Source organism: Engraulis encrasicolus, chromosome 2 (assembly GCF_034702125.1).
Source record: "Engraulis encrasicolus isolate BLACKSEA-1 chromosome 2, IST_EnEncr_1.0, whole genome shotgun sequence".
In the NCBI taxonomy this organism is placed as follows: Eukaryota; Metazoa; Chordata; class Actinopteri; order Clupeiformes; family Engraulidae; genus Engraulis; species Engraulis encrasicolus.
This window is the reverse complement of record NC_085858.1, coordinates 54,763,642-54,776,816: the sequence shown is the minus strand read 5'-3', so window position 1 is coordinate 54,776,816 and position 13,175 is coordinate 54,763,642. Positions and strand designations below refer to the sequence as shown.

Genomic DNA, 13,175 nt, shown 5'->3' with positions numbered 1-13,175 from the left:
TCCTCAAGTCAGTGTTAGCCTAACTTGGCCTTATAACGATGACCAAAATCGCGGTGATCATACTTTAAAAGACAATGACAGTAATTACTAAGGGCATCATCAATGCTAAGATGTTTTATTTATTGCATTAAACATGAAATCACCAGTAAAACAAGGTGATCAGTCGTGGTCTAATGCTTGAGGAAATGAGTTTAAGATCAGAGGGTTGCATGTTTGAATCCCAGCTTTACCTCGCCCGACATCCTCAGCTGAAGTGCCCTTGTGCAACGCACCTAAACCCACACATCTCCAGGGACTGTGACCAAAATCCTGTAAATAACTAAGACGTGCAATGTAATGATCAAAACAGTTTATTAAAAAATCATTAAAAAATCATCAATATTCACAAGGTATAAAACAGCAAACAAATCAGAACACTTAGGACCAAGTCTTAACAGAAAGGTGGGACATGTGTCAGCTTTTGTGTAAATTAAAACTCCTAATTCAATCATAACAAAGAGACAAGAACAGAACATAAAAGAAGTTTAAGTTAATGGTGAAAAGGCATTAGACATTTCCATGAATATCACTGCAACCAGTTGGAATGTCATGATGCATGCATCCCATTTTGTATCTGTTCTTCTTTGAAGATTCTGTTGCTTTTATCAAGGTATATATCCAGTGACACTTTCTGAGCAGCTTCATGCAAATATTATCGCTTTTAGTGTGTCATTACAACAACCACCACGAAAGAGGGTCTAGGTTTGAGTCGCAGCTGAGAAACGCTACATTCTGTTACTACAGATGAAATGTTAAAAGGTACGCTGTGTAATATTTTTAAGCAGTTTCTTTCCAGAATTCATTCAGGCCATTCACAAATGTAACCTTTTTCAGAATACTTACCACCATCAAATTCTGAGTATTCATTATGACTGGGAAAATTACACTTTTCATGAAAACATGAAAGGAGTCCATTGTCCACCATCTTGAATTTAGTTGCATAATGTACTGTATTTTGGTCATACTAGTAAATATTGGTACATACTAGTAAATACTTGGTAAAATTCTTGAAAATTCAAATGTCAAAATGGACAATAGGTAGCACAGTTGCAATGAGCAGCACAGGTGCAATACCTGCTCTGATCACCATCCTACACAGTGGACCTTTAACAGTATAATGTGGTCATTTAGTTCTAGGACCAGTGGTTCTGAGTGGTTCTTCATAGTGTTCAAAGGCAGTGCTGAAGAAGTTGGATTGACTGCTTGGATTATTCGAGCTTGTGTAACGGAGGCCAACTAGCAGAGTGTGGCGTGGAAGGATAGTAAACCTCCCTCCCGAAGCCTCATACAGTACCAGCAGCGCTGAGCTATGGGACTGGTCATTTAGCTCAGCGGTATCGTGCTGTGCCTCCCATACCCGAACCGATGCGTTGACTAGGTGGTGGCAAGTTCAAGATCCAAGGGGGACAGACTGTGTGGAAACACCTCAGTTACACTTGGCTCTAAGAACACAGTTCAAGTAACAGGCTGAGCTGTCAAGTTGATGACTATGACTGGGGTCTTCATTGGGATGTGTTCTTCTGGAGACACCTGCAAAACAAAATAAATATACATGCATGGGCATGAGTAAATATATGACGGTGCATATGGCCATATAAAAAAAAAAAACCAACATTAACACCAACTACAAAACACAACACAGCAGAATCAGCAGTCCTCAGCAAGAGCATTCCATCATTAAACAGGAATGCTAAAATTATGATTACAAACTGTGAGAGATAGTAATACTATTAGTATCTACTATCAGTAATACTATTAGTATCAGCTCTAATTTAAGAGTGAACACCTTAGTTTCATCTCTTAATTTCAATCAGGCTCATCAAAACTTGTGTACGGCTTGTGGAGGGTACATGAGTCCAGATTCAGGCATTTGAAATTGCATCATGTTGAGGAGTTGAAGATATTTCCTCAGCACCTCAAACAGTGGTGGTCAAATGCTAACATACTGTGCACTGGCCCCTTATGAAACATACTAAGTTTCATGTAAAAGGGCGACCATAAAAATGTCACATAAGATGTAGTGTCAATACTTGGGCAAACATCATGTTAGTAGTGTTTTTTCCAATTTAGACAGAAGGTTAGTTTAAAAGCATACAGTATGTTACCCCAGTGATTTGGCTGACATTCATGACATTGAATCGTCTAACCACAAAGAAATGAGTGGAGTGCCCTGTAACGCCAACACACAATACATTCCAACAACATTCCCACAATTGCTGCCTACCTGAGACCTTAGACTTTGGTAGGCTCCAGGTCAAGCAATGTATGGGGCCACTCTTCCTCTCAATCACATTATTCCTCTGGTTGCACCTGAAAACAACACAGATAGAAGTGTACATCAGTTATTGTGATAGCACCAGTAGGTGTGGATGAAGAAAGGTGTAGATGAAGAAAGCAGCGCACCACTACATTAAATCTGCACATCAAAGACCTGCCCAAAATACCAAACTACTTACTGTGAACTTGCTTTTTGATTATGAAACTAGGAGGCTAAAGAAAGACAGCAACATGCAGAAATGCATCTTTTTAAATGTGCCACTTTTCACAGAAACGCAACCAATCAGAGTTCAAAGACATTTTAACCAACAAATGTCCATGACTTTTCCATGACTTGGGCACAAGTTCCCATGACTAAACATAACATCTAAAAGTGTTTCTACCAGTTCAGCCACCCATTGAGGTCAAGCCTTTTGTTAATTGTAACTATTTGATTTGTAAGCTTAAACCTGCCATCTGGTGGACTAAATGTGCAGCTGCAAAGTCTACATCAGTCACAATCTCAAGCACTGGAGCCTAGCACATTTTTTGTCTGTATATGAAATGTGTTTAACTACATGTACAAGTGTCACTGTGAAACATTAACACCAACTACAAAACACAACACAGCAGAATCAGCAGTCCTCAGCAAGAGCATTCCATCATTAAACAGGAATGCTAAAATTATGATTACAAACTGTGAGAGATAGTAATACTATTAGAATCTACTATCAGTAATACTATTAGTATCAGCTCTAATTTAAGAGTGAACACCTTAGTTTCATCTCTTAATTTCAATCAGGCTCATCAAAACTTGTGTACGGCTTGTGGAGGGTACATGAGTCCAGATTCAGGCATTTGAAATTGCATCATGTTGAGGAGTTGAAGATATTTCCTCAGCACCTCAAACAGTGGTGGTCAAATGCTAACATACTGTGCACTGGCCCCTTATGAAACATACTAAGTTTCATGTAAAAGGGCGACCATAAAAATGTCACATAAGATGTAGTGTCAATACTTGGGCAAACATCATGTTAGTAGTGTTTTTTCCAATTTAGACAGAAGGTTAGTTTAAAAGCATACAGTATGTTACCCCAGTGATTTGGCTGACATTCATGACATTGAATCGTCTAACCACAAAGAAATGAATGGAGTGCCCTGTAACGCCAACACACAATACATTCCAACAACATTCCCACAATTGCTGCCTACCTGAGACCTTAGACTTTGGTAGGCTCCAGGTCAAGCAATGTATGGGGCCACTCTTCCTCTCAATCACATTATTCCTCTGGTTGCACCTGAAAACAACACAGATAGAAGTGTACATCAGTTATTGTGATAGCACCAGTAGGTGTGGATGAAGAAAGGTGTAGATGAAGAAAGCAGCGCACCACTACATTAAATCTGCACATCAAAGACCTGCCCAAAATACCAAACTACTTACTGTGAACTTGCTTTTTGATTATGAAACTAGGAGGCTAAAGAAAGACAGCAACATGCAGAAATGCATCTTTTTAAATGTGCCACTTTTCACAGAAACGCAACCAATCAGAGTTCAAAGACATTTTAACCAACAAATGTCCATGACTTTTCCATGACTTGGGCACAAGTTCCCATGACTAAACATAACATCTAAAAGTGTTTCTACCAGTTCAGCCACCCATTGAGGTCAAGCCTTTTGTTAATTGTAACTATTTGATTTGTAAGCTTAAACCTGCCATCTGGTGGACTAAATGTGCAGCTGCAAAGTCTACATCAGTCACAATCTCAAGCACTGGAGCCTAGCACATTTTTTGTCTGTATATGAAATGTGTTTAACTACATGTACAAGTGTCACTGTGAAATTACAAAAACATGCATAATGACACATTGAATGATTATATAAATGGATATTATTCCTCCTTCATTTTTTTGTTTGATCAATACAAATTTTCATTATTGGTCCAGGAGATATGAAATCTTACTTAAAAAGGACTGTCCGTGTATTAACGCACTGGGAGCACACACGATGGACCACAGTCTGCCTGTCTCTCCTCCACAGCATTCCCCATTAGAGCAGTCCTCCAGGACAAGCTTGTTACATTTTGCTGCTGAAACAGAAGAATGAACCATAGCAAGAATAGAAGGTGAATAGCCTACCACAACATATCCGTCACAAATAGACCAAGCACTACATCAGCGATTCCAGCGACGGAAGTAATTGACTTTGCATTGAGTCGCGCAACAAAAGTGATTCGGGCCACTAGAGGCAATTCGCGCGACTTGAGCGACAGTTTGTAGTTTTACTTATTATTCAAATTAGCTATGATGTGGTATTGCAACAGTCGCCACAGCCAATTGGAATGTTGGACTGCTTGCATTCTGCTTTTAACGGACATACTTCTATCACTCTTGCTGCACAGTCCAGCGATTCTCTGTCGCTTGATCTTGTCGCCACCGGTGTATTCGCCTGGTAATGCACTGTACTTCTGACAGAAACACAACCAATAGATATTAAATCTTACTTTGAACAGACTGCACATTAACCAATGCAATGGAAATACACATCACTGACTTAAGTCTACTAACCCCCTCAGCAATTGTATTAATGATATCAATACAAGTGATTTTCAAGATGAGACCATTTCCATACAAGGTTGCAGGGGGTAGATATTTTTAAGGGAAGACTATTTGCATAAACTCTAACCCCTCTTTTATCCAGCTCATCTACTATTCACCATCGTAAGGAAGAGGTATCATAGTGTCCTCTCAGCCAATATGATGATGCTCGTCTATGCTGTCATTGTCATTTTTACAGTATTAATGTGCCTCTTTGGTTTTGCTAGGCCCCTCCTAGTCTTCCCTCTCTTTCGTTCATAGGTTTTGTGAACATACAAAGGACATGCCTAAAAACTGCATTTATAATATTGATAATTATATCCTAATGTCACCAGATAGAATGAGATCTGATAAAGAGGGATTGAGATTTGTGTTGTACTTCAGTTAAAAAACACAGCATATGAATTAAATGAAACTACTACTTACCCATCAACAGTGTCATTCCACAGAATATTTTGGACCTCAGGGAAAACTGGAGACGTAAAACTGTAAAGTAAGATTTAGACCAAAAGAAATAGTAAGTTTCTTAAATGTGCAACAGAAAAACCACACACAACTTCAGTTAGATAATGCATACAAACAGCCATATGAAGACAATGTTGTCATATTCTGTGGAGAGGATGGAAAATATAACATGCATTAAATCAACGAGAAGATTGTGCTTAGAAGAGACAATTAGGTTGGTGTGACTTAATAGCTCATCTTATTTCTGTTCAGATCTCCTTTTTTCAGATATTTTCAACGGCACTTTGCACACAAAATACACATTAATACTGATTAGTTAGTGATGCAAAATGAGCTAATGTCGAATTTGGAAAAGCCAGAGACCTTGGAAAGGGAGAACAATCATACAACACCTTTGGTAAAGCTAGGCTAACTTAGTTGCACCACACTGAACTTGCAGCTAATTTTGATGTTACATGCAAACCAGAGGTGGATGTGGCTGAGATGGCACGCATATAAACAACAATCACCATAATAAATTATGGACTAAACAAACTGTTAACATCACAAATCACGCGAGCTATACAATACGGGTGTAGAAGCAGCTAGCTCGTAAAACCAAGTTAGCTTAACAAATGAAGTGGGAATTGTGTGATAAACAAATTGCATGATCATCCCGATGTGCCGCTGTGTCAAGCATTCAAATAGGGTAGATCATAAATATCTAATTTATCAGATTAACTTACCAATTGATGAATAAAGCTCAGCCAAACCACATCAGACTGCAGGCAGTACAATCAAATCCACAATCCAATGCATGGAGGTCGCGATGAAATGACATCATCATAAACAGTGGGGGTACATCAGGGTTATTTACAATGAATATTTCAAAAACCTTACTGGTTGAATGTTTTCAGCCACAAAAGTCTTCTGGACAAATACTACAAATGCTCTCGTATAGGATAAAACAATTTCTGTTATTTTATTAATATCCTAGCAAAACAGACTTTTGTCTAGGAACTAAAATGTGACTAAAATAGCCCATAAGCTCAGTATTTTGTTGTGGGGATTTAATTATGAAGTTGCAATACGCGGTTATGTGGAGCAACATGAATAACGGCTTATTTTTCAGTAAATTAGGCTACAAAGATGTCAGGGGGGCTCCAGACAGCAGAGTGGCCACTGCGCATGTGTGACATAAAAGAGAATGCGTCCTTATATTGACGCAATTTTGAGTTTGGTTTGCGTGATAAATGAGACGCAATCCTTCGAGATCAGGCTCGCATACCTACCTCACATCGCTCGTGCCCATTCTCGACGGGTCTGATGAATTTGTATGACTGACTTAAGTCTTTATTGTACAAAACTTCAATCAAAATTATGAATTATAAAGAAATCAAATGATATTGAAATATGAAATTATAATTGCCATATTATTTTCCCCTCCCTTGGAAGGGCAATATCAGCCAATGTGGGCAAAAGGGCCGTTGCTCGGGCACCGTGGGCAACTATGCTCTGCACGTGCCTGCAGAGGAGTCTATGTAGAACCTTAGGCCTTCCGCACACCGGCTCCGACAAAGTGCTGAGCACTGCTCAACTAAAATTCGATTCCATTGTTTTCAATAGAACCACGCACACTGGCGCCGATGTCTGCGGACATTCGCCGATGTCGGATAGCAATTAGAGACAAGTTCTATTTTGTCGGCGCCGCCCATTGACTATTAATGCAATGTTCGTGTGAAATTGGGTTTGGGGGTCCGAATTCTGTCGGATGCAAAAGTGAACCGCAGTGTTGTCGGAGCCAGTGTGCGGCCAGCCATAGAATCCTTGGGGAGTTCCCCTTACGTGATGTCATACCTGCAACCCCACCTTTAACTACATATGGGGCACCTAAGTCACGCCCTCTACTTCCTGGTTCATGGGGCAGGGGGAGTCAAAAAATAATTACTGGGCTTGACAATTAGTGGGGTTTTTTTTACACCAATCCAAACCTTGGACCTCCACCTTTGCACAACAAATCCAAAAATCACTCATTTTAAAGCCCAGTATTCATTTTTTGACTCCCTCTGCCCCATGAACCAGGAAGTAGAGGGCGTGACTTAGGTGCCCCATTTAGTCATGCTTGAGTTTACACTGAAAATGGTCTTCATTATGCCTCCTTTATCTTGTGATGAAGCTTATTTCTCCAAATGTGTCCCGCTTTAGAAATATTGCTATGTCGAATTTGCAGTACCTAATTACAATATCTAACCTAATTATATACTTGTAAGGCCTTTTTCTCAGTTTTAATGTTGGCATAGTCACTGCACTTTGAATTTGTGGGGCAGTAGGCCTATAGGTAGGTGCACAGTTGTGAGTCCACTTCTCTATAAGCACAGAATATACTTTTTTTTTAAATTGTGGTCTTTTTTTAGTTAAATTGATAGGTCAGTGTGAGAGGTGAACAGGAGGCGAATTGGAAGAGAGACGGGGAAGGATCGGCAAAGGACCCAGGCCGGGAATCGTTCCTGGGTCAGCCGCATGGCAGGCGAGTGCCCTACCAGTTGGCCACGGTAGGGCCTGAATATACTTATTCACTCTCAAGACATCCCGTCGACAGGCCTATTCACTCTTTGCTGAAAATACTCAGCGACATTATAACAACATTGCTATGACAATGCAGAGACTCTTGAGTAACCGATTAAGACATGGTCATTACTATTTTGGTGACAGTAAGGTTATAACAGAGGCTCTGCGCTAAGGGGTTAAAGGTTGCCCCACTCTCCAAGTTGTCTCCTCCAGACCTCCTGGACTGGATTTCTTCGCTTTCTGCTTTCCATGTCATGTCATGTCATGTCACTGGTCTTTCTCTCTTCTGAGAACATGGCCTACTGATGTCATCCTGGCATGTTGAGTTGTGTACCTCGTTCCTTTCCTCTGCATTTCTGCAGATGTCACACACTGTGTGTGTGTGTGTGTGTGTGTGTGTGTGTGTGTGTGTGTGTGTGTGTGTGTGTGTGTGTGTGTGTGTGTGTGTGTGTGTGTGTGTTTGTGTGTCTGTGTGTGTCTGTGTGTGTGTGTTTATGTGGAGGAAGGGGGTAGGTCAGCATAGAGACTAGAGATGAGCTGGAGGAAGACGAGGAAGAAGAAGAAGGAGAAAAAAAAACGAGTCACTTTCCAATCATGAGTTCTTCTCGGAACATTGAATTAAGCAGCGTGAAAGGGTGGGGGCCTCGGGGCGGGGGGTCTGAGGGCGGCCGCAGAGATGCCCGAATGAAAGGCCCCGTTGTTGGTGGCCATGCTGGGGAGATGAAAGGGGATAGGGAGATGGAGAGTTGGTCGGTGGCAACCTCCCCCTCCCTCTCCCCTCTCCCTCCCCTCCTCCTCTCCCATCGTCTCCTCGCCCTGCGGCCCTGCCTCGCTCGGCCCATGTGAGCGCGGGTTCAAACACAGGGCCCACAGCTGCTCACACACACACACACACACACACACACACACACACACACACACACACACACACACACACACACACACACACACACACACACACACACACTGTGCCCCCGAGCCAGCCGCGGATTGCGTACACGCATGCACACACTCTCTCTCTCTCTCTCTCTCTGTCTCTCTCTCTCTGTCTCTCTCTCTCTCTCTCTCTCTCTCTCTCTCTCTCTCTCCCTCACACACACTGTTGTACTGTCACTTACTCTCTGACTTTCTCAGACTCTCTCACTCTCTGTGTCTCCCTCACACACACACTCCCCCCCCTCTCTCTCAGCTGCATCTTTACATGCAAAACAAAAGGCAGAGATACATTTGCATGTATGTTGGTACACCTGTGCGATCAGTGTAGCTTTATTTACATCCATATCCACTATGAACATACAATCCCTATAATCTGTTATTTTCACAACACATGCTAAGATTTATAACTACTGTAACACTTTAAAAAGGGGTTCACATGTTAGTTTCTAATAAATGCCTAACTGTATAAGGGATATGTTAAGGAACAGTCCACTTCATTTCAAGAAATTGCTCATATGTAGTTAATTTCATTGCCTAGTTCAACAGTAGGCCTATATAGCCAACAAATGAGTGGCAGTGCAAGCCTATGGGACCAAACAAAACATCATTACTTATAAAGTACTTTAAAATGAATGTGAAATTCATCAGAGTGCGAAAGAGCTATTTAATCCTGTGATCACTTGTGGCTTGATGCTAATGATCCCATTTACTATCAGTGATTATGCTTAGCTATGCTAATAATTCTGATACCAAGTCCTGAAAGCACTGAGAAGAAAATGATATGCACATTCATGAATAATGGTTGGAAATACTGTAAATATGTGAAAATAAAAAAGAGCGGACTGTTACTTAAAGTAAAGTCAATCGTTTGGTAGGTGTGTATTCACAAATGTCTTGTTTGTTGCTAATAAGGCCTTTATTATTGATAGAATCATAAAAAGGAACTAGTAGACCTTTGATTTTGCTCAGCATGTGTCTTTTAGGTCAAATAGTTAGTAGTTAGTAAGTTCACATAATAATAATAAATAATAATCACTGTATTTGTATAGCACAATTTCATACAAGGCATGCAGCTCAACAACTTAACAAATGGATAAACAACAATGTTAAAAAATAAAAAATAATGGAGTGAGGTAGAAAAGATAGAAACAAAATAATAGAGAAATAACAAAAAAGACAAGATAATATATAGGCTATAAGTAGATGTAAAGAAAAATGATATGAAGGAGTTGAAAGAAGAGCCAAGTAGAGATTAAGGAGGCATAAAGGGTTTTAGGCCCAAGATATGTGATATATAGTCACACTGAATAGGACACTCAGATGTGGCCCCTGGTGGCAACAGGGGTAAGAAAAAACTTCCTTTTCACATGATGTCAGCCACTATTACATACCAAACAATTACTAACATTAAAGGGACACTGTGCAGGAAATGGTCAAAAAAGGTACTGCAACTATGCTGCTTATTGAAATTGGGCTGCCTATTGCCAAATTTGATCTTTACATGAAAGTTTACTAAGTACTAAACAAATATTTTCTACTATGGTCCAAGTACAGTCATTTTTGCAGCTAAAAATGGCTAATTTTGGAAATTCAAAATGGCGGACCATGGAGAAGATCCCCCTTTTCATGTATGAAAAGTGCAATTTTTCCAGTCATAATGAATACTTAGAATTTGATGCTGGTGGTAAGTATTCATTAAAAAGGTAACATTAGTGAATGGGCAGCATGAATTCTGGAAATAAACAACAAAAAATCTCACACAGTGTCCCTTTAAAATACATTTTACGGATTGTCTTGTTAACATTCACACAATCAAGCAAAACAAACCAATACAGCTAAAGCACCATTATAAAACGACGACTGCACAGAGGGTATTTCCCTGGTACCACACAACAGTCTTCCCATCATTCCTTGTGTCTGTTACACTGCCACACTTTCTCGTGAGGACAGGTTCTATGCACACACACACTATGTCCACATACATACTTACCCTGTGGAAGCTTTGTGCAAATACGTGATTATAATAGAATCTTCCTGGTAATGGCTGGTTAATTTCTGGGTATTGGCCCTCTAACCTCCTTTTCTCTCTCTCTCTCTCTCTCTCTCTCTCTCTCTCTCTCTCTCTCTCTCTCTCTCTCTCTCTCTCTCCTGACCGACTGTTGTGGTGGCTCCGCTCCACAACTGTTGCAGACAAGCACTGCCACTGACACAGTTGTGTTGGTCAGGAATGACATCAGTCTTGATGCATTCACTGGACAACAATGCGTTCGCTTGTGCGTCTCTGGCAGCAGAGTGGGAAAAATGTGCTGTTATAGCAGGGCATTTATGAAGCTGATAACATTTCCTCACACCACCTCACTGGAGGCGTAATTATTGATTTAATTCATTTCTCTCGCTCGCTCCCACCCTCCTCCTCCCCCCATTCCCTCGAGGGCATGTTTAGCAATGTCACTAGCATGGGCATTTCTTTTCCCGTAATGAAGCGAGACAGTTTTACAATGAGGCAAACATGGCATTTGGTGCCTTGAGAACGTGTTAGACAGAGAACACAGTGCTTGACAATGATGCACAGTGGTGATGGTGGTGGTGGTGGTGGTATTATTAGGCAGATTCTTTCACAATGTTGTCTGATAGGTGATGGTCTTGACCAATTATTGGCACATTTGTTCCCTCCATTTTTGCTTGAGTACATCATTTAACCTGTTAGAACACGGCATTATAAATTTGCTGTTATCAGAATGGCAATGACCAAGTCATAGTGCATTACTAAAGGCCCTGTGATATGTCATAGCATTGCAGTATAGTTCACTTTTCAATGATTACTACAGCATGCCACTGCAGGTACAGCGTGCATTAAAGGGTTAAAGTAGGGAATCTGTAACATGTATCTGTTATTGATATCTGCAGGGGTGGTTGTAGGCAAGGGTAGCCAACTGCCTTGAGCCCATCTAACTTCCCCGAGCTGCAGGGGCCTCCAGACCAGCTGCCTAGTACTCACCACTCCTTGTTAAAGGAGTATGCCACTATTTTGGGGCTTAATACAGTTAAAATCGTTGGCCAGGGTTTATAGAGGTGGTAAAGTGTCTAATTTTTCATGTAAGCCATTGTCTTGCTTTAAGACAAGTTAAAAGAGGGAGCATGTCGCTAAGCTAGTGGATGTCAATGGATCCGTGTGGCATGCTTAGCGCATATTCCCTCTTTTAACTTGTCTTAAAGCAAGACAACGCTTAACATGAAAAATTAGACACTTTACCACCTTTATAAACCCCAGCCAACGGTTTTAACTGTATTAAGCCCCAAAATAGTGGCATACTCCTTGTTAACAGCAAGGACTTGTGGCCAGGCCGTGGCTCAGACTGCTGGGCACTGGACTGCTATGTCGGTGACCCGGGTTTGATTGTTGCCCGGGTCATTTTGCGATTCCTCCCTGTCTCTCACTACCCCTCATTCCCTGTCTCTCCTGTATCAAAAAGAAAGGCATAAAAGACAAAAAGGTTTAAAAAAATAAATAATAGAAGTAAGGACTTGAAGAGTCCCGTAGCCTCTTTGTGCAGATGGGTCCGCCGGCAGGTCTGCTCACACTTTGCTGGATAGACTCAACTATATCATAACAACATTGCTATGACATTACAGAGAGGCTAACGTAACAGATTAAGACTTGGTCATTGCAATTTTGAGGACAATACCGTTATAACATATATGTCGTCTCTGTGCAAAGGGGTTAACTAAACTCGCCTTAGGCCCCCAAATGGCTAAATCTGCTGAATATCTGATATAATACATCTACCCACATGGCCAACTACACCTCACACATTGAGGGATTTTTACCGGCTTGAGAATATATCACACAGAGCACACAGAACTTCAAAATGGCCTCCGGAGGAATCCAGAGTGGTGGTGGTAGCGGTGGGTGACCCGGACCCTCTGTTGACATGCCGTGTAGTGTATCAGGGGGAAACGTTTCAGGCAGGAGCCCTGAATTTGTTTTCATAGTGCTTAGTTGATTACTTGATCTAACATCGCACATCAGCAAAGCACCCAGCAAAAACAGAGATGACTCTGTTTACCCTTAGACGAAGGCAAACATTTTATGGCATACCACATCTCTCTCAACAGTATACTATATTGCTGAAAAAGTAGTGCACATTTTGTGGAATAACTGGAACTCTTTATGATCGATGTTAAAGTGCTACGTTTGGCAGGGTTTTTTTTTTCTTTAGTGTTACATTTTAAGGTGCACAAATTGAAATCCATAGGAGGGAGTGTGTATGTTAAACTGCAGGGGGTCTTTTTGATGCTGTGTGCATAATATAAGCATCTGAAAAGTAGGTTTT

General features: G+C 40.9%; 1 long non-coding RNA gene across 1 annotated transcript; it reads right to left on the bottom strand.

Annotated features, from left to right (window-relative positions):
* Positions 1-334: 334 nt before the first annotated feature.
* LOC134463652 (uncharacterized) lies at positions 335-2,840 on the bottom strand. The gene is made up of 2 exons (XR_010037788.1): positions 2,264-2,840; positions 335-1,569 (listed from the first exon to the last, which is right to left on the bottom strand). It is a non-coding gene; the product is annotated as an uncharacterized LOC134463652 (long non-coding RNA).
* Between the last annotated feature and the right edge of the window lie 10,335 nt (positions 2,841-13,175).